At 38.1% G+C, this 19,953-nt stretch overlaps 1 protein-coding gene across 3 annotated transcripts in view; it reads right to left on the minus strand.

Moving 5' to 3' along the window:
• Akt3 (AKT serine/threonine kinase 3) overlaps window positions 1-19,953 on the minus strand; it is a 278,591-nt gene that overhangs the window by 118,789 nt on the left and 139,849 nt on the right. The gene's annotated exons all lie outside the window — the stretch shown is intronic.

Consider the following 19,953-nt stretch of genomic DNA (forward strand, 5'->3'; position numbering starts at 1 on the left):
TAGTACAGTAACAAGCATTTAGTAGACACAAAATAATAAACTGGGAACAATCATTTTTATTTATTTATTTATTTATTCATTCATTCATTCATTCATTCTAATATACTAGTCATGGAATGTAAATTGTGATTATATATAACAAGTAATCTACAATGATTTTAAGAGTACAGTTTGACAATATTTGTAACAAAATGCAACATAATACCTTAAATACTTTTTCTGTTTAATATTTTTTTCTCCTTAGGATAAGGTCTCATGTACCCCAGGCTGGCCTCAAACATAGTTTTTAGTTGAAAATGACCTTGAACTTCTGATCATCTTGCTTCTCTATCCCTTGAGTGTTGAGAATATAGCCCTGTACCACCATACTCAGCTTTATAAGGGTTTTGGGCTGAAACTCAAACTTTGTGAATTCTAGTAGTCTACCAAACAGCCTATTTTTAAAATATATAACAGAATTTATTCAGCTCTGTCAGTCTATAACAATTTTGTTTATCATTGTCAAAATAAAATTATAACAAAAAATTACTGATGGGAAAATGACATAAAATTTTGTAAAGTCACAACAACATAGAATGATTTATAAGGTAAACAATATATCTGCAAATAATATAGACTCTAGTAAGGTTCAAAATGACTAAAATATTGTTTTAAATGTATTATATGCATATTTTCAATTATAAGAATAGCCTATAAAAGAGAAACTATTAGTATGCATTTTGAAAGCAGTAACTGTTGCTAGTTAGATGATTCAATTACCATGAACTATTTTGGCATGTTTCAAAAGTACTGCCATTTTAAAACATACAAAATATCTAAAAATGCAACCATGGTAATAGATTCTGAGTGCATGGGTTGGGGTGAGAGAAAAAGACAATGACAAATTGGTCCAAAAGGACACTGAGACTTCATAGTTGGAAGACTATTGTGCTGACAATTAGTAACAGAGGAAGCAGAGCACAAAACAAATGAATGAAAACGGCTGAACTTGCAATGAAAGGCCTTATTATAGAGCAGAAACATTGTTATAATAAAGGGGCAATGTACTCTTCTCTACGGAACTTCCAAACAGCACCCCAATCTCTTTTCTCTTCCCCTGCATTGCATTTTTCCATTAGCATCTGCTTGATTATGTATTGTTTCCAACCCAAAACAATTCCTCTATATTATTTCTAAATCCTGAGGTTGAAAGGCCCCTCCTTCCACTCTGGCCTTAGGCCTCATTTAACATTACTAGAAATATAACAAATGCTTTTAAAGCAAGATAAATATGGGACCGGGGGACACTAAGGCAGTGATTTAGCATTAATAATTCAGAAGAAGCAACAAACACGTGAAACTCAAATACAATTTGCCAAAATGTTGATAAGTATATAATGTATCAAGAATATCCAGATGGTATTTCCTGTAAAACGTAGTGTCTATGCTGTGGCTGCTGTTATAATTTGAAGATCAATGCTGAAAGCTTTATATACTAGTAACTTCTCTGCACCATTACTCCTTCCCAGATGGAAGTGTTCCCTACTCTGTATCTTTATATACTAGATAAGAATGACAAGAGTTGATCAATGATACTGGCGAGCTGGTTAGGAGGACTGTAAGCATTCCTCTCCTGAACTCCCCACTGGAAAGACTGTCCCCCTGAAGCCCTGAGCAGCAGACAGGCTGCTGTAAGGAGGAAGACTAGAACAAGCACTGGACTTAATGCTTCTGCCTTACTTTACATGTATCAAAATTATGATGCAGGACAGTTCTATGATCTGCTCAAATTAAGCATTTTTTTTAAAAAATAATCAATATATCTATTGCTATATTGACATTTACCTTTATGTATCCTATATAGGTTCACCATACTCAAAATATACTTTGAGAATATGTATGTGTGAATGTACCATGTATCAGATCTGCAAGATCATATTTTTCTGTGGGTATTGACTAATCTTTACCTGAAGAATCTCAAGATGAACTCAAGCTAAGTGTTAGATCACACTTACTTGCTTTGAGGCTGTAAGATAATTTTAATCTTTATAGGCCTGCTTTACTATCTAGTTTTTAAAAGGGGGAGAATAATATTTAAGTTATGTTTCTTGTGGTAAATATAAAAAGTAAAACAACTGATGTAGCAGGTTTTTCAATATCAATCCTTTCCTTATTCTCATAGATCTCCTAGTTCCCTATTATTAGATTTTAAAATGGGATTAAAGCACCAATTACAATGGGTATGTAATCATGATTCTAATTGTTATTTTTAAAACCATACATATGTAGAAACTAAAATTTTAAGTTGCAAAGTAATTTACAGGAAAGAAATAGTCAAAGACTAAATCATATAAAAGTATATATGCTCAACCAAACATTTTCTATAGATTTCAGATCAGAACTGATTAGAGTTGGAGAGCAACAAGCAAACATTTTTTGCTATTAAAATATGAAAGGGCATCACAGAAGACAATGTGAGGATTAGAGATAATATAAGACAAAAATACAAGGATCCTTAGCTATGCATCAAAGTAGACTTGGTATCTGGTGGTTTATACAATACATCAGTTTAGATAATGACTAATACCCATCCTCTCTCTACCCACATTACAGCACCACACTACAGAAAAGGGTTTGTTTTGTTTTATTAATGAACCATTTCAAGAGATACCTATCTGTTCTAAGCTAAACACTATACTTAAAAACAGTTTTTATTGTAAAAGCACTCCTCTTATGGTGGGATCTGAAATGCAAAATTTACCTGTATCAATAAAATTATTTTGTAAGTTACTAAATGAGACAATAAATAGCAACGACATTATAGAAACAAACAAAATCCACCAGATAAACTAATGGAATTCCTAGGGCCTAATTCTGACTTTGGTAAAACAAATATCTGGGATGGTTGAAGCAGTCCTTTAACTATTTTCAAGTGCCACATTTCTTTCTTTCAGGTATTCCTCTGTGAGGACTAATTTTATGTCTACTTGACATAGTCTAGAGTCACCTGAGAAGAGGGAACCCCAATTGAGAAAATGCCCCCTTGAGACTGGGCTGTAGGCAAGCCTATAAGGCATTTTCTTAATGAGTGGTTGATGTGGGAGGGCCCAGCCTATTGTCATAGGCCTGGGCTCATAGGCCTGGGTTCTTGAAGAAAGCAGGCTGAGCAAGTCCTAAGGATCAAGCCAGTAAGCAGCATTCCCCCATGGCCTCTGCATCAGCTCCTGTGTAGATCCTAGCCCTGACTGAGGTCCTGCCTCACTGCTTTCGGTGAAGGTGCTTCCTATCACAGCAGTGGTGACCCTAGCTAAGACACCCTTTCCTCCAATGGGTTTCATTCTATAGCGAGACAGGAAATAACATGCCATCGAGCTGGTTCATTCTTGAGAATTCCATACCTACTTATTCAAAAGGGAAGATATTCAGCCTGAGTTTCTGAGAATTTTTAAAATTAGAACAGTATTTTTACCTAGAATCTAGCCTGTCTTTTAAAATGTTACTATTTCTCTAAAGAATCTCAATCTCCAGAGAGAGAGGTTTTTCTCGATAGTCTAGTTTCTAATGAATCTCCCTTTCCTAAAATGTGTATTTTAATTGTAAAACTTACTCCAGAATTTAATTGCAAACCATATCAAGTACCAATTCCAAGGCAAACCATATCAAGTACCAATTCCAAGTATCACAGAGTATTTTTGCTATTACATTACAACTTCTTCAGATCCACTAACTATTATCTGTAGAGTAATGAAATGAACACAGAATTTGGAGTTTGCATTCTGTTACTCATATATTTAATTTCTGGCTCTAAAAACTACCAAGAAACATATCACACAGCTTTTCAAAATAGGAAACACAATATTTACCTCACAGTATCCCTGTAACAAGTAAAGGAGATAACATTATCTGAAAGGGAATGGCACATATGAACAACTTTTTAAAGATTGGTTTCTTTCATTTTTAATTCTTTGAGTACTAGGTACAATGTTGAGCATTCCAATAAAAACTTTCTAAATATTCACTAGAGCTTAACGTTTATGGCTAATACTGGTTTTCAACTTGACTACATTTGGAATCAACTAGAAACCAAGCAGCTGGGCACACATATGAGCAATTTTTCTTGATTGGATCATTTAAGGTGGAAAGGTCCACCCTAATCTGGGCCACAACTTTTAGTGACAGTGCATAGAAAAGGCCATGGAAAAAGGAAAGTTTTGCTTTTTGCCTGCTTGCCTTTACTTTCACTAGCAAGCTCATCTTTCCTGTTGCTGAGACATTCCTTCTCTGGTTATTAGAAACTACTTCTTCAAGATTTCAACATAGACTGAAGACCCAGCAATTCTCTAGGACTTCTCTGGGACTCCTGCAACAGATTGGGAATGCTGAGACATCCAGTCTCAGGTACTGAACAACTCCTAGATTCTTGGCTCTCTATTGTGAGACAGCCATCTTTGGAATGACTACCTGGATTAAAGCCTGAAACCACTCTAATATCCCTCATATATATGTATTTTCAATCTCTCAGTTCTCTTCCTATACAGACCCACTACATATGATAAACTTGACTTCATATATAAGTCAATTATGTTATCACACAGTTTCAAAAATAGAGTATGTATGTCAGGTTGATATCTAGGAACACAAGAAGAGAAAACAAGGAAAAAGTTAAACTGGGGTAGTCTCCAGAAAGTCCCAGATGCCAGGGAAACAAGGGGCTCCCAGAACCCAAATGGGATGACATTAGCTGAGACACCCAACAAAGGGGAGAGAGAACCTATAGAGGTTAGGCACAGCCCCTAAATGAGGGATACCATCCACCCATCTCAAAAATATTAACCCAGAATTGCTCCTGTCTAAAGGAAATATAGGGACAAAGTATGGAGCAGAGACTGAAAGAAAGGTCATCCAGAGACTGTCCCACCTGGGGATCCATCCCACATGCAGACACAAAACCCAGACGCTATTGCTGATGCCAAAAAGTGCTTGCTAACAGGAGCCTGATATAGCTGTCTCCTGAGAGGCTCTGCCAGAGCCTTACCAACACAGATGTGGATGCTTGAAGCCAATCATTGGACTAAGCATGGGGACACCAAAGGAGAAATTAGGTAAAGGACTGAAGGAGGCTGAAGAGGTTTGCAACCCCATAGGAAGAACATCAACCAACCAGATCCCTTCCCTGCTCCCCAGAACTCTCAGGGACCAAACCACCACCCAAATAATACATACAGAGGGACTCATGGCTCCAGCTGCATATGTAGCAGAGGATGGCCTTATCTGGCATCAATAGGAGGGGAGGCCCTTGGTCTTGTTAAGGCTCAATGCCCCAGCATAGGGGAATGCTACGGCAGTGAGGCAGGAGGGGCATGGGGGAGCATCTTCATAGAAACGGGGGGGGGGGGGGAGATGATTTAGGGTGTCTGTGGGGAGGAAACCAAGAAGGGGAATAACATTTGAAATGTAAATAAAATAACCAATCGAAAATTTTTAAAAAGTAATTAAAAGTAATTTAGTAACAAACAGTCTGTCTATTATAGGCAGGCAATAGATGGTCGACCTTGACTGACCTAGCTCAGTGACAGAAACAGAAGAGCAGGTGCAGAGAAAGCTACTTCTGGTAGGGTTTGCTTCCATTCTCGGATCTAGGATTGTAAACTCCTGGAGCTTATTAATCCTGGCCTGCTTTCTCTTAAAACCCTTACCTACCACATCATCTCCCCCTTTAAAGAAGCAGTGATTTAAAAAAAAAACAATTTAATTTTAGTATCTCTCCAATGAACAGTAAGCAAGAGTTTCTTCAGAAAGACATCACAAAATTGTAAAAAGAACAAGGGAACTTCTGACTATACAGAGGCAACAGTTGACACATGCATAAACCTTAGCCAACAGAAATTTGGTTCTTCAAAAGAGATTTGACGAAATTTACACTGTCATTTTCTGTTTTATTTTCAAATAAGGCATCTACTTCTTACAGTGAGATAAACCTATTATTAGACTTAATTTCCCATTTATCTGAAAGTTTGCTATAAATTAGAAGTAAAAACACATCCAATGTTCAACAAATTAAGTATATAAAATAGTCTAAGAAGTCACTCAAAGCGAAACACTTAAAATGTGCATGGTACTGAACTTAACAAAATGTAGCAATCTGCATAAAAACATCCTGGAGGATTAAGGGGTCTCATCAAGGTTTCTGAATATGTTAGGCCGTGGGCTCCATCTCTACCACTACCACATCAAAAATATAGACTATTAAGTCATATAGAGAAATATTAAAAAGATATGAGGTATATATATGTACATTTATATACTTTTTATTTTATACAAATGTTTATGGATAAGTAAAAATAATAATAATTCACCTTCCCCGTGTTAAAAAAAAAATGGAGCAACTCTAAGATTTCTTTGTCTGAGAGAAAGAATGGTATTTGGACAATGTTGTTTTTGATATATATATATATATATATATATATATATATATATTCCAAGTATTTCAGAGAAAAGAATTTCTGAACATAAGAAACCAATTATGAGACTGTTAACATAATCCAGGGAGAATTAATGAAGACTTGAGCTGGCTCGTAACAGAAGAGCTGACAGCTTGTTTGTTTGAAGATATACACCTACCTCCACAGGATATAACCAGATGCTCAAGCAAGGTATTAATTTCTAACTTAAATGCTTATATAATCAATAATTCCTTTCCTACTTTCAAACCTATCATCCAGAACTCATGCTAACAACTCAAAAATATACTATTTAGTAACCCTAGTTAACTATTACATATTGCTTCTTTCACAAGTTCCATGGCATTTACTTTCTATTAAAGTTCATCCAACAGCATTTTCAACAAATGGGGCTGGTTCAACTGGAGGTCAGCATGTATAAGAATGCAAACCAATCCATTCTTATCTCCTTTGTAAGTTCAAGTCCAAGTGGATCAAGGACCTCCACATAAAACCAGATACACTTAAAGTAATAGAAGAGAAAGCGGGGAAGAGTCTTGAACACATGGGCACAGGGGAAATTTTCCTGAATAGAACACCAATGGCTTATGCTCTAGGATCAACAATAGACAAATGGGATCTCATAAAATTGCAAAGCTTCTGTAAGGCAAAGGACACTGTCATTAGGACAAAACAGCAACCAACAGATTCGGAAAAGATCTTTACCTATCCTACATACGATAGAGGGCTATTAACCAATATATATAAAGAACTCAAAAAGTTAGACTTCAGAGAATCAAAAACCCTATTAAAAATGGGGTAAAGAGCTAAACAAAGAATTCTAGCAGCTGAAAGAGTAGGATGCAAATATTTACACCCAACCAATGAACAGAAGCAGCTGACCCCTGCTGTTGAATTAGGGAAGACTGAATGAAGCTGACAGCAAACCTGTAGGAGAACCAGCAGTCTCAATTAATCTGGACCCCCAGGATCTCTCAAACACTAGCCCACCAAACAGGCAGCATACACCAGATGACATGAGGCCCCAAACGCACATAGAGTAGAGGACTGCCAGATCTGTGTTCATTCAGAGATGATGCACCTAACCCTCAAGAGACTGGAGGCCCAAGGGAGTTTAGAGGTCAGGTGGGTTGGAGGGTGGGGACATTCACATGGAGACAGGGGAAGGGGAGGAGGTATGTATGGGCCATGGAACAGTCAGAGGGTGGACAGGGATTGGTGGGGTGGAAAATAAAATATGAAGTGTATAAAAATAATTAATAAAAATATTTATAATGTTAAAAAAAGAATTCTCAACAGAGGATTATCCAATGATTGAGAAGCACCTAAAGAAATATTCAACATCCTTAGTCATCAGGGAAATGCAAATCAAAACAACCCTAAGATTCCACCTCACACCAGTCAGGATGGCTAAAATTAAAAACTCAGGTTGACGGCAGATGCTGTTGGGGATGTGGAGAAGGAGGAACACTCTTCCACTGTCGGTGGGATTGCAAGCTGGTAATCAGTCTGGCAGTTCCTCAGAAAATTGGATACCTGAGGACCCAGCTATACCACTCCGGGCCATATACCCAAAAGATGCTCTTGTGGGTGGTTGGGGGAACACACTCATAAAAGCAGGAGGAGGGGAGATGGGATAGAGGGTTTCTAGAGAGGAATCCAGAAAGAGGGATAACATTTGAAATGTAAATAAAGAAAACATCTAATAAAAAATTTCATTTTGGCAACTAAACCCATTTTTCTCTTCACCTACTATGTGTAGAATGATAATACTACACATAAGGCTACACAGTGTCTATGTCAAATCCTATATATAAAACTTAACCCTCTAGGCTCCAAGTAAGATAATATATGATCAACAAACTTTTAAAATTTAATTATTCTCAATTTTCATAATTCATATCTACCTAGACAGCTAATGGCCTGTCTTAGTCAGGGTTTCTATTCCTGCACAAACATCATGACCAAGAAGCAAGCTGGGGAGGAAAGGGTTTATTGAGCTTACACTTCCACGTTGCAGTTCATCACTAAAGGAAGTCAGGACTGGAACTCAAGCAGGTCAGGAAGCAGGAGCTAATCCAGAGGCCATGGAGGGATGTTTCTTACTGGCTTGCTCAGCCTGCTCTCTTATAGAATCCAAGAATACCAGCCCAGAGATGGCACCACCCACAAGGGGCCCTTCCCCCTTGATCACTAACTGAGAAAATGCCTCACAGTTGGATCTCATGGAGGCACTTCCCCAACTCCTTTCTCTGTGATAACTCCAGCCTGTGTGAAGTTGACACACAAAACCAACCAGTACATGGCCCTTCTAGATATACAAGATTAGTGCTAAATCTAAATTTTTCTCTCCATATGTCCTGATTTGAACCATGAACTGATTTGTCTCCAAACCTGAAATCTGAATCTAACATTTTTCAGCCATGAAAATGATTTTGGTAGTTTTAAGACCCATAATTTTCTATTTTCAATGTGATTAAAAAATAGGTTAGATAGGAAACATTCATTTAAAAAGAGGGGCAAGCTAAGAATGTAGGTATCCTATCTTTTATAAAAGAGAATAAAGAAAAGTTTTGGAAACCAGACATTCTCAGGATAGAGCAACATTTGCAGCACATAAGGCAGACTTCTAGGAGGAGCTTCTTGGGACAGATGCTGGCACACCCTGCTGCTTACCACACAGAGGAAGAAGGAACCTTGTAAAAATAGGATGAACCTAAAAGACATCTGGGCAATTACTCACTTTTCCACCGAGGAATTTTTCCCTCTTTGAAGTTTAACAATCTAAGAACTCAGTACAAGATGATAGGTGTAAAATATCAGAAATCATGGCTAATGGATAGAAAAGCTACTTTGCTCAAAGTACCATGTGACAATATGTGTTTGTAGCAGTATTTTTCAACTCAAAGTACATGTATTTGAGTTGAAAATACATCTCAACAATTCTCAATATACATGTTTTCTCAAACTATGATTATTAAAAATGATTCATGTTAACTTTTAGTTACAGTTATACCATCCTTAAAAATAATTCCTAAATTTCATCTCTATTTCACTGCATTTAGAAGACACCTTCATTCACAGTCGATATTTGATCTAATAAACTCAAATTAGAATAAATGTCAGAGGTGCTGCCATCTTTGCTCCTGTAACTGTAGAGGGGCACACTAGTAGGCAGGGATCACCAGAGTAGAAGATCATTTGGGACATACCCCACCAGGACTCCACATGTACCCAGGAGCTCAGCACCATCACAGCCATCCAGCTGGGCACCGACACTGCCAGGGGTCATCTGCCCTGCAGGGTGGCAGTTGGAGAGAGTCCTGTGCTTAGAGGTGACATGCAGCCATCTTTGCTCCTGTGACTGTGTAGAGGGACAGACTGGTAGGCAGGGATCACCAGAGTAGATGATCGCTTGGGACACACCCCAACAGAACTCCACCTGCACTCAGGAACTCAGCAGCACCACAGAAATTTGTGCCATGGGAAAGCAAGTCACCCAGGGTTGCCGAGACAGACCTGCAGGCACACAGGAGGGGAAAGCACCAGCCAGTGACAGCAGGACCAACTAACACCAGAGATAACCAGATGGCAAAAGGCAAACATGGGAATGTTGCTAACAGAAATCAAGGCAGTATGGCACCATCTGAACCCAATTCTCACACAACAGCAAGTGCTGGATACCCCAAGATACCAAGAAAGCAAGATAGGGATTTAATATCACAGGTCAAAATGCTGACAGAGGGCTTCATGGAGGGCTTCAAGAAGGACATAAATAACTCCCTTAAAGAAATACAGGAGAACACAAGTAAACAGGGAGAAGCCCTTGAAGAGCTAAGGGAAAACAACAAAACAGATGAAGGAATTGAAAGAAGCCATTCAGGATCTAAAGATGGAGGTAGGAACAATAATGAAATCACAAAGAAAAACAACTTGGAACATAGAAAACCTCAGAAAGAAGTCAGGAGTCATGGATCCAAGCATCAACAAAATACAAGAGATAGAAGAGAGAATCTCAGATGCAGAAGATACCATACAAATCATTGATACAACAAAGAAAATGAAAAATGCAAAACGCTCCTGACCCCAAACATCCAGAAAATCCAGGACAAAATGAGAAGACCAAACCTAAGGATTTTAAGTATAGAAGAGAGTGGAGATTTCCAACTTAAAGGGCCAGTACATATCTTCAACAAAATTATAGAAGAAAACTTCCCTAAAGAAAGAGATGCCAATGAACATACAAGAAGCCTACAGAACTCCAAATAGATTGGACCAGAAAAAATAAATTCCTCCCATCACATAATAATTAAAACACAAAATGTACTAAACAAAGAAAGAATATTAAAAGCAGTAAGGGAAAAGGTCAAGTAACATATAAACGTAGACCTATCAAAATTACACTGGACTTTTCACCAGAGACAATGAAAGCCAGAAGAGCCTGGGCAGATGTCATACAGACCCAAGGGAACACAAATGCCAACGCAGACTGCTATACCCAGCAAATTTCTCAATTACAAAAATTACAAAAACAAATTGACACAGTAACTTTCCACAAATCCAGCCCTTCAAAGGATAATGAATGGAAAATACCAACAAAGGGAGGGAAACTACACACTACAACAAGCAAGAAATTAATTTTCTTTCAAGAAACCCAAAAGAAGATAACCATAGAAACATGAAAATTACATCAAAAATAGCAGGATGCAACAATCACTATTCCTTAATATCTCTTAACATCAATGGAATCAATTCCCCAGTAAAAAGACATAGACTAACAGACTGGATACATAAACAAGACCCAACAATTTACTACATACAGGAAACACATCTCAGTGTCAGAGAACAACACTATCTCAGAGCAAAAGGTTGCAAAACAGTTTTCCAAGCAAATGGTCCCAGGAAAGAAGCTGGACAAAAAAAAAGACACAGAAGGCCACTTTATATTCATCAAAGGAAAAATCTACCAGGAAGAACTCTCAATTCTGAACATCTATGCTTCAAATACAAGGGCACCCTCATTCGTAAATGTAACTTTACTAAAGCTTAAAGCACACACTGCACCCCACACAATAATTGTGGGTGACTTGAACACCCCACTCTCTTCAATGAACAGATCAAGGAAACACAAACTAAAAAGAGACACAGTGAAACTAACAGAAGTTTTGGATCAAATGGATTTCATAGATATCTATAGAACATTTGATCCTAAATCAATAGAATATATCTTCTTCTCAGCATCTCATGGTACCGTCTCCAAAACTGGCCATATAATTGGACACAACACAGACCTCAACAGATATAAGAAGATTGAACTAATTCCATGCCTCCTATGAGATCACTATGGAGTAAGGCTGGTCTTCAATAGCAACAAAAGAAAATCCAGAAAGGCCACATACACATGGAAGGTGAACAATGCTCTACTCAATGATGCCTTGGTTAAGGAAGAAATAAGGAAAGAAATCAAACCTTTTTAGAATTTAATGAAAGTAAAGGCACAACATACCCATATTTATAGGGCACAATGAAAACAGTGCTAAGAGGAAAACTCACAGTTCTAAGTGCCTCCAAAAAGAAGCTGGAGAGAGCATACACTAGCAGCTTAACAGCACACCTGAAAGCTCTAGAACAGAGAGAAGATAATACACCCAAGAGAATTAGAAGGCAGGAAATCATCAAACTCAGAGCTGAAATCAACAAAGAATGAAATAAAAAGAACTATACAAAGAATCAACAAAACAAGAAGCTGGTTCTTTGAGAAAATCAACAAGATAGATAAACCTTTAGCCAGACTAACCAGAGGGCACAGAGACAGTATCCAAATTAACAAATCAGAAATGAAAAGGGAGAGATAACAACAGAAACTGAGGACATTTAAAAAAAATTATTAGATCCTACTACAAAAGTGTATACTCAACACAAGTGGAAAATCTGGATGAAATGGACAATTTCCTAGACAGATACCAACTACCAAAGTTTAATCAGGATCATATAGACAGACCATCTATACGGTCTCATAACCCCTAAAGAAATAGAAGTGGTCTTTGACAGTCTCCCAATCAAGAAAAGAACAGGACCTGATGGTTTTACTGCAGCATTCTATCAGACCTTCAAAGAAGACCTAACACTAATACTTTTCAAACTATTCCACAAAATAGAAACAGAAGGAATACTACCCAACTCGTTCCATGAAGCCACAATTTCGCTGATACTAAAAGCATAAAAAGATCCAACAAAGAAAGTGAACTTAAGAACAATTTCCCTTATGAATATTGATACTCAATAAATTTCCTGCCAACTGAATCCAAGAACACATCAAAACTATCATTCACCACGATCACATAGACGTTATCCCAGGGATGCAGGGATGGTTCAATATATCGAAAATGCATCGATGTAATTTACTACATAAACTCAAAGAAAAAAGCCACATGGTCATTTAATTAGATGCTGAAAAGGCATTTGACAGAATTCAGCATCCTTTCATGTTAAAGGTCTTAGAAATAACAGGAATTCAAAGCCCATACCTAAGCATAATGAAAGCAATATACAGCAAACCAGTAGCCAACATCAAACTAAATGGAGAGAAACTTGAAGCCATCCCACTCAAATCAGGGACTAGGCAAGGCTGACCACTCTCTATATATTTATTCAATATAGTATTTGAAGTTCTAGCTAGAGCAATTAGACAACAAAAGAAGGTCAAAGGGATACAAATTGGAAAGGAAGAAGTCAAATTATCACTATTTACAGATGATATGATAGTATACTTAAGCGGCCCAAACAACTCCACCAGAGAACTCATCAGCAAAGTGACTGGATAAAAATTAACTCAAACAAATCAACAGCCTTCCTATACTCAAAGGGTAAATAGGATGAGAAAGAAATTAGGAAAATGACACCCTTCACAATAACCATAAGACAATATAAAGTATCTTGGTGTGACTCTAACCAAACAAGTGAAAGATCTGAATGACAGGAACTTCAAGTCTTTAAAGAAAGAAATCCAAGAAGACCTCAGAAGATGGAAAAATCTTCCATGCTCTTGGATTGGCAGGATTAATATAGTAAAAAAGGCCATCTTGCCAAAAGCAATGTACAGATTCAATTTAATCCCCATCAAAATCCCAACTCAATTCTTCATACAGTTAGAAAGAGCAATTCTCAAATTCATCTGGAATAACAAAAAACCCAGGATAGCTAAAACTATTCTCAACGGTAAAAGAACTTCTGGGGGAATCAGCATCCCGGACCTCAAGCAATACTACAGAACAATAGTGTTAAAAACTGCATGGTATTTGTACAGTGACAGGCAGGCAGATCAAAGGAATAGAATTGAAGACCCAGAAATGAACCCACACACCTATGGTCACTTGATCTTTGACAAAGGAGCTACAACAATCCAATAAAAGATAGCCATTTTAACAAAAGGTTCAACTGAAGGTCAGCATGCAGAAGAATACAAATCGATCCATTCTTATCTCCTTGTACTAAGCTCAACTCCAAGTGGATCAAGGATCTCCACAAAAAACCAGACACACTAAAACTAATAGAAAAGAAACTGGGGAAGATCCTTGAGCACATGGGCACAGGGGAAAAGTTCCTGAACAGAACACCAATAGCTTATGCTCTAAGATCAAGAATTGACAAATAGGGCCTCATAAAATTACAAAATTTCTGTAAGGCAAAAGACACTGTCAAAAGGACAAAACAGCAACCAGCAAATTGGGAAAAGATCTTTACCAACACTACAGCCGACAGAGGGCTTATATCCAATATATACAGAGAAATCAAGAAGGTAGACTCCAGAGAGCCAAAATCATAGGATTTATATCCAATATATACAGAGAACTCAAGAAGGTAGACTCCAGAGAGCCAAATAACCCTATTAAAAATGGGATACAGAGCTAAACAAAGAATTTCTACCTGAGGAATATCGAATGGCCGAGAAGCACCTAAAGAAATGTTCAACATCCTTAGTCATCAGGGCAATGTAAATCAAAATAACCCTGAGATTTCACCTCACACCAGTCAGAATGGCTAAGAGCAAACACTCAGTTGAAACAGGTGCTGGCAAGGATGTGGAGAAAGAGGAACACTCCTCCACTGCTGGTGGAGATGCAAGCTGGTACAACCACTCTGGAAATCAGTCTGGCAGTTCCTCAGAAAACTGGGCATGATACTATCAGAGAGCCCCGCTATACCCAGAGGATTCCCTGGCATGCAATATTTGCAGATAGATGATATGATAGTATACTTAAGTGACCATAAAAACTCTACTAGAGAACTCCTACAGCTGATAAACAACTTCAGCAAAGTGGCTGGCTACAAAATCAACGCAAGCAAATCAGTAGCCTTTATATATTCAAAGGATAAGCAGACTGAGAAAGAAATTAGGGAAATGACTCCCTTCACAATAGCTACAAACAGCATAAAGTATCTTGGGGTGACTCTAACCAAACAAGCGAAAGACCTATATGACAAGAACTTCAGATCTCTGAAGAAGGAAATCGAAGACGATCTCAGAAAATGGAAAAATCTTCCATGCTCGTGGATTGGCAGGATTAATATAGTTGAAATGGCCATCTTGCCAAAGGCAATCTACAGATTTAATGCTATCCTCATAAAAATCCCAACCCAGTTCTTCATAGAGCTAGAAAGAGCAATTCTCAAATTCATCTGGAATAACAAAAACTATTCTCAACAGTAAAAGAACTTCAGGGGGATTCAGTATCCTAGAATTTAAACTTTACTACAGAGCAATAGTGATAAAAACTGCATGATATTGGTACAATGTCAGGCAAGCGGATTAATGGAATAGGATTGAAGACACAGAAATGAACCAACACACCTATGGTCACTTGATCTTCGACAAAGGAGCTGAAAGCATCCAGTGGAAAAAAGATAGTCTTTTCAACAAATAGTGCTGGTTCAATTGGAGGTCAGCAGGCAGAAGAATGCGAATCGATCCACTCTTATCTCCTTGTACTAAGCTCAACTCCAAATGGATCAAGGACCTCCACATAAAACCTGACACACTGAAACTAATAGAAAAGAAACTGGGGAAGACCCTTGAGGACATGTGCACAGGGGGAAAGTTCCTGAATAGAACACCAATAGCTTATGCTCTAAGATCAAGAATTGACAAATGGGACCTCATAAAACTACAAAGTTTCTGTAAGGCAAAGGACACTGTCAAAAGGACAAAACGTCAACCAACAGATTGGGAAAGGATCTTCACCAACCCTAAATCCGACAGATGGCTAATATCTAATATATACAAAGAACTCAAGAAGGTAGAACCAAGAGAACCAAATAACCCCATTAAAAAATGGGGTACGGAGCTAAACAAAGAATTTTCACATGAAGAACTTGGGAGAGCTGAGAAACACTTTAAGAAATGTGCAACATCATTAATCATTAGGGAAATGCAAATCAAAACAACCCTGAGATTTCACCTCACACCAGTCAGAATGGCTAAAGTCAAAAACTCAGGAGACAGCAGGTGTTGGCGAGGATGTGGAGAAAGAGGAACACTCCTCCACTGCTGGTGGGATTGCAAGATGGTGCAACCACTTTGGAAATCAGTCTGGCGGTTCCTCAGAAAACTGGGCATGACACTTCCTGAGGACCCGGTTATACCACTCCTGGGCATATATCCAGAGGATTCTTCAGCATGCGATAAGGACACATGCTCCACTATGTTCATAGCAGCCCTATTTGTAGTAGCCAGAAGCTGGAAAGAACCCAGGTGTCCTTCAATGGAGGAATGGATACAAAAAATGTGATATATTTACACAATGGAGTACTATTCAGCCATTAGAAACAATGAATTCATGAAATTCCTAGACAAATGGATGGAGCTGGAGAACATCATACTAAGTGAGGTAACCCAGTCTCAAAAGATCAATCATGGTATGCACTCACTGATAAGCGGATATTAGCCTAGAAACTTGGAATACCCAAGACATAATCCACATATTAAATGATGTCCAAAAAGAATGTAGGAGTGGCCCCTGGTTCTAGAAAGACTCAGTGCAAGAGTATAGGGGAATTCCAGAATAGGGAAGCGGGAAGGGGTAGATGGAGGAACAGGGGGAGGGGAGAGGGCTTATAGGACTTGTGGGGTGGGGACCCAGAAAAGGGGAAATCATTTGAAATGTAAATAAAAAATATATCAATAAAAAAGTAGTATCTCTGGCAAAGTGAAAAAATAAATGTTTATAATTCAAACTATTCAAGAGTTTGATTCCTTGATATTTGGGATTTAAGGCTAGTCTAGGTAACATAGGATAGGCCCTCTCAAAGAAACAAACAGAAAAAAAAAAAGTGGGCATGATACTACCAGAGGAGCCTGCTATACCACTCCTGGGCATATACTCAGAGGATTCCCCAGCATTAATAAGGATACATGCTCTACTATGTTCATAGCAGCCTTATTTATAATAACCAGAAGCTGGAAAGAACCCAGATGTCACTCAACAGAGGAATGGATATAGAAAATGTGGTATATTTACACTATGGACTATTACTCAGCTATTAAAAACAATGAATTCATGAAATTCTTAGGCAAGTGGGTGGAACTGGTGTATGTCATCCTGAGTGAGGCGACCCAATCACAAAAGAACACACATGATATGCACTCACTGATAAGTGGATATTAGTCCAGAAGCTTGGAATACCCAAGACACAATTCTCGTATCAAATGATGCCCAAGAAGAAGGAAGGAGAAGCCGGAAAAGCTCAGAGCAGCAGTGTAGGGGAATACCAGGACAGGGAAGTGAGAAGGGGTGGATTGGGAAACAGGGGAAGGGAAGAGGCCTTATGGGACTTTTGGGGAGGGGGTATCCAGAAAAGGGGAATCATTTGAAATGTAAAGAAGTAATATATCCAATTAAAAAAAAAAGACTGTCAAATGTTGTTATTCACATCCTTTAGTACATTATAAATTTCCATTCTACATTCAATGGCCAATTAACAATTTAATTAACAGTTCTTATATTCTAAATCAATGAAAAGTGAAGATGAAAACTTTCTGCAATTACAGGTTTTAAATATTCTCCAAAGACACATTTCCAATGTTTGGTGTTTAGCCTGGAGTTCTTGGGAGGTGGAGTCTTTCAGTTATTGGTCCCATATCCCTGAAGATGGCTGTAAGAACCTGGTCCTTTCTCTTTTTGTTCCTTGGCCATGAGATAAACCATTTTACTCTTGTACTTGCTTTCACCATAAACCAGTGCCTCACTATGTGCTCAAAGCAAAATGATTAACCTCTAATGCATGGTAACACCCAAACCTATGAGCCAAAATCAATTCTTCTCCCTTCAGTGGCTTCTTTTACATGTTTTCCACAGGAGAATAAGTATGTAATGCACTGACTAATATAAGATTGTAGGGAGGGAAAAGAACAACATTTAAATGACAGCAGGGTACTGTAAGATTTCTTTTAAAAATTAATTTTCCTTTTAATGTTATACATTATGGATAGGGGTATGTTCCAGTGAGTGTAGGTATGTATGGAGGCCAGAGGTACTCCGGTCTCCCTGGAGTTGGAGTTATAAGCAGTAATGAGTCACCTGATATAGGTTTCTGGGAGTTGAACTCAGGTCACTATGTATGCAATCTTAAATACTGAGCCATCTCTTCAGCCTTGAATCAGATCATTTTAATCCTGGTTTTTAAATACTATTACCTAGTAAGATAACCTTAAACAAAATATTACTCCAAAGGCTTCATATTCTTATCTAAAAAGGAGAAATCTACATAGCATGTGCTCAGATATTCACAAATACTTACTAAAGTCATAATATGTAGACACTAGGAGATAAGATTAAACTATTTGACCCCAAACAACTCAGACCAATAAGTAAGACATATTCATGAACCAGATAACCAAGAAACAAAGTGATAAACACACGCATGTGCATGCAAACCCCCGTTTGAGGAAGGCAGAAGAATAGTTTTAAATAAATGAATGGGGAAATTTTTTTTAATCTTTCTTTTTTTTATTTGATATATTTTTTATTTACATTTCAAATGATTTCCCCTTTTCTGGTCCCCCACTCCCCGAAAGTCACATAAGCCCCCTTCCCTTCCCCTGTTCTCCCACCCACCCCTTCCCACTTCCCTGGTCTGGTTTTGCCCTATACTGCTACACTGAGTAAAAAGAAATTTTAAAATGAATTAGACAAAAGAAAATGACACAGGCAAACAGAAGATGAGGACATTCCAACCAGAAGCCAAGACAAAGAGCAGAAGAGCATCAATGTTTTTCAGGGAGGTATAAGCAGCTCAGCACTGTTGAAGCAGAACTGCAGAGCACAAGAGATATGGAGTAGGAGTTTAAAGGAGCGGCCAGATTGAGAGATCCTAGTATGAGACATTATGGAAGCTGGATGACATCCAGCAGGCAATGAAGATCCAAGGCAGAGTTTTCCTGGGGAGAGTGGCATACTTAGGATGTAATTTTAGAAAAATCCTTCTGACAGACAAGTCAAAGAAGAACATGAGTGGCACAGACGAGATGCAGAGATCTGGTTAAGAGTCTGTATCAGAAACTAAGAGAATGAGTCATTCCAGGAAAATAGTTCTAGGCATACATAATAGCTTCAAACAGAGGAATAAAATCAGCAGAGCTAGGAATGGACTGATGGGAAGGAAAGGAAAAGAGAGGGAATAGAGCAGGTTTCTGCTCAAGCAGACACAGACCTGAAATACTGAACAGGAATAATAGGCAACTATCTTGAGATCAGCCTAGGTCAAGTAAAGGCTAACACACAGAGTGGCAATAATTTACAGTGAAATTAATATAATCCTCAGGAGAGCAGCCTGGTCTGAATATATGAAAAAGTGGGAATAAGGCATACAGTTTGTAACTATGATTTTATAAACAATGTAACCCTGTAGATACAGGTGTAATACACAAGGTATGAAGTTCTAAGCTAGATTTTTATTAAATATGCAATTATACTTCCTGCAAATAGGAACACAGAGAAACCTGACAGCACAGAGGGTAACACCATCCCAAAAGTTTGGTCACCAGAATGAAATGCAACTCAATGCCAACCCAGAAAACAAATTAAAGCTGAAACTTAGCTCTAAACTTAATGAAGGATTTTAACCTTGGCATTTGAGGGAAAATGAAAAAGCAAGGAGGACATTTTCAATGTTTTCTTGCTTGTTTCCCCTGAAGCAGGACTAAATCTAGTAAAGACTTTCTGACTTTTCCTTAAAACAGGTCTTAGTTCCTCCTTTAACAAATGTCTTCCTTCCTAGAACAAATGCCTTTATCTCTGAAGGTAGTTATCAAGAGAAAGTTCTCAACAAACAGGCCTTTCTCAGTCTTCCCCAGCCAATTACTATTATATTACCCATATTCCCAGTCATATTTGCCCACAATTATCTACCCTTACATTAATACACATGCCTTAATGACATTACAGGGGATGCTGAGACAAGCAGGTCTCTGTTAGGTTGGAGCAGGCCTATATAGCAACTTCCAGGCCCCTCAGGG

The sequence above is a fragment of the Apodemus sylvaticus genome, chromosome 12 (genome assembly GCF_947179515.1).
Source record: "Apodemus sylvaticus chromosome 12, mApoSyl1.1, whole genome shotgun sequence".
NCBI lineage: Eukaryota > Metazoa > Chordata > Mammalia > Rodentia > Muridae > Apodemus > Apodemus sylvaticus.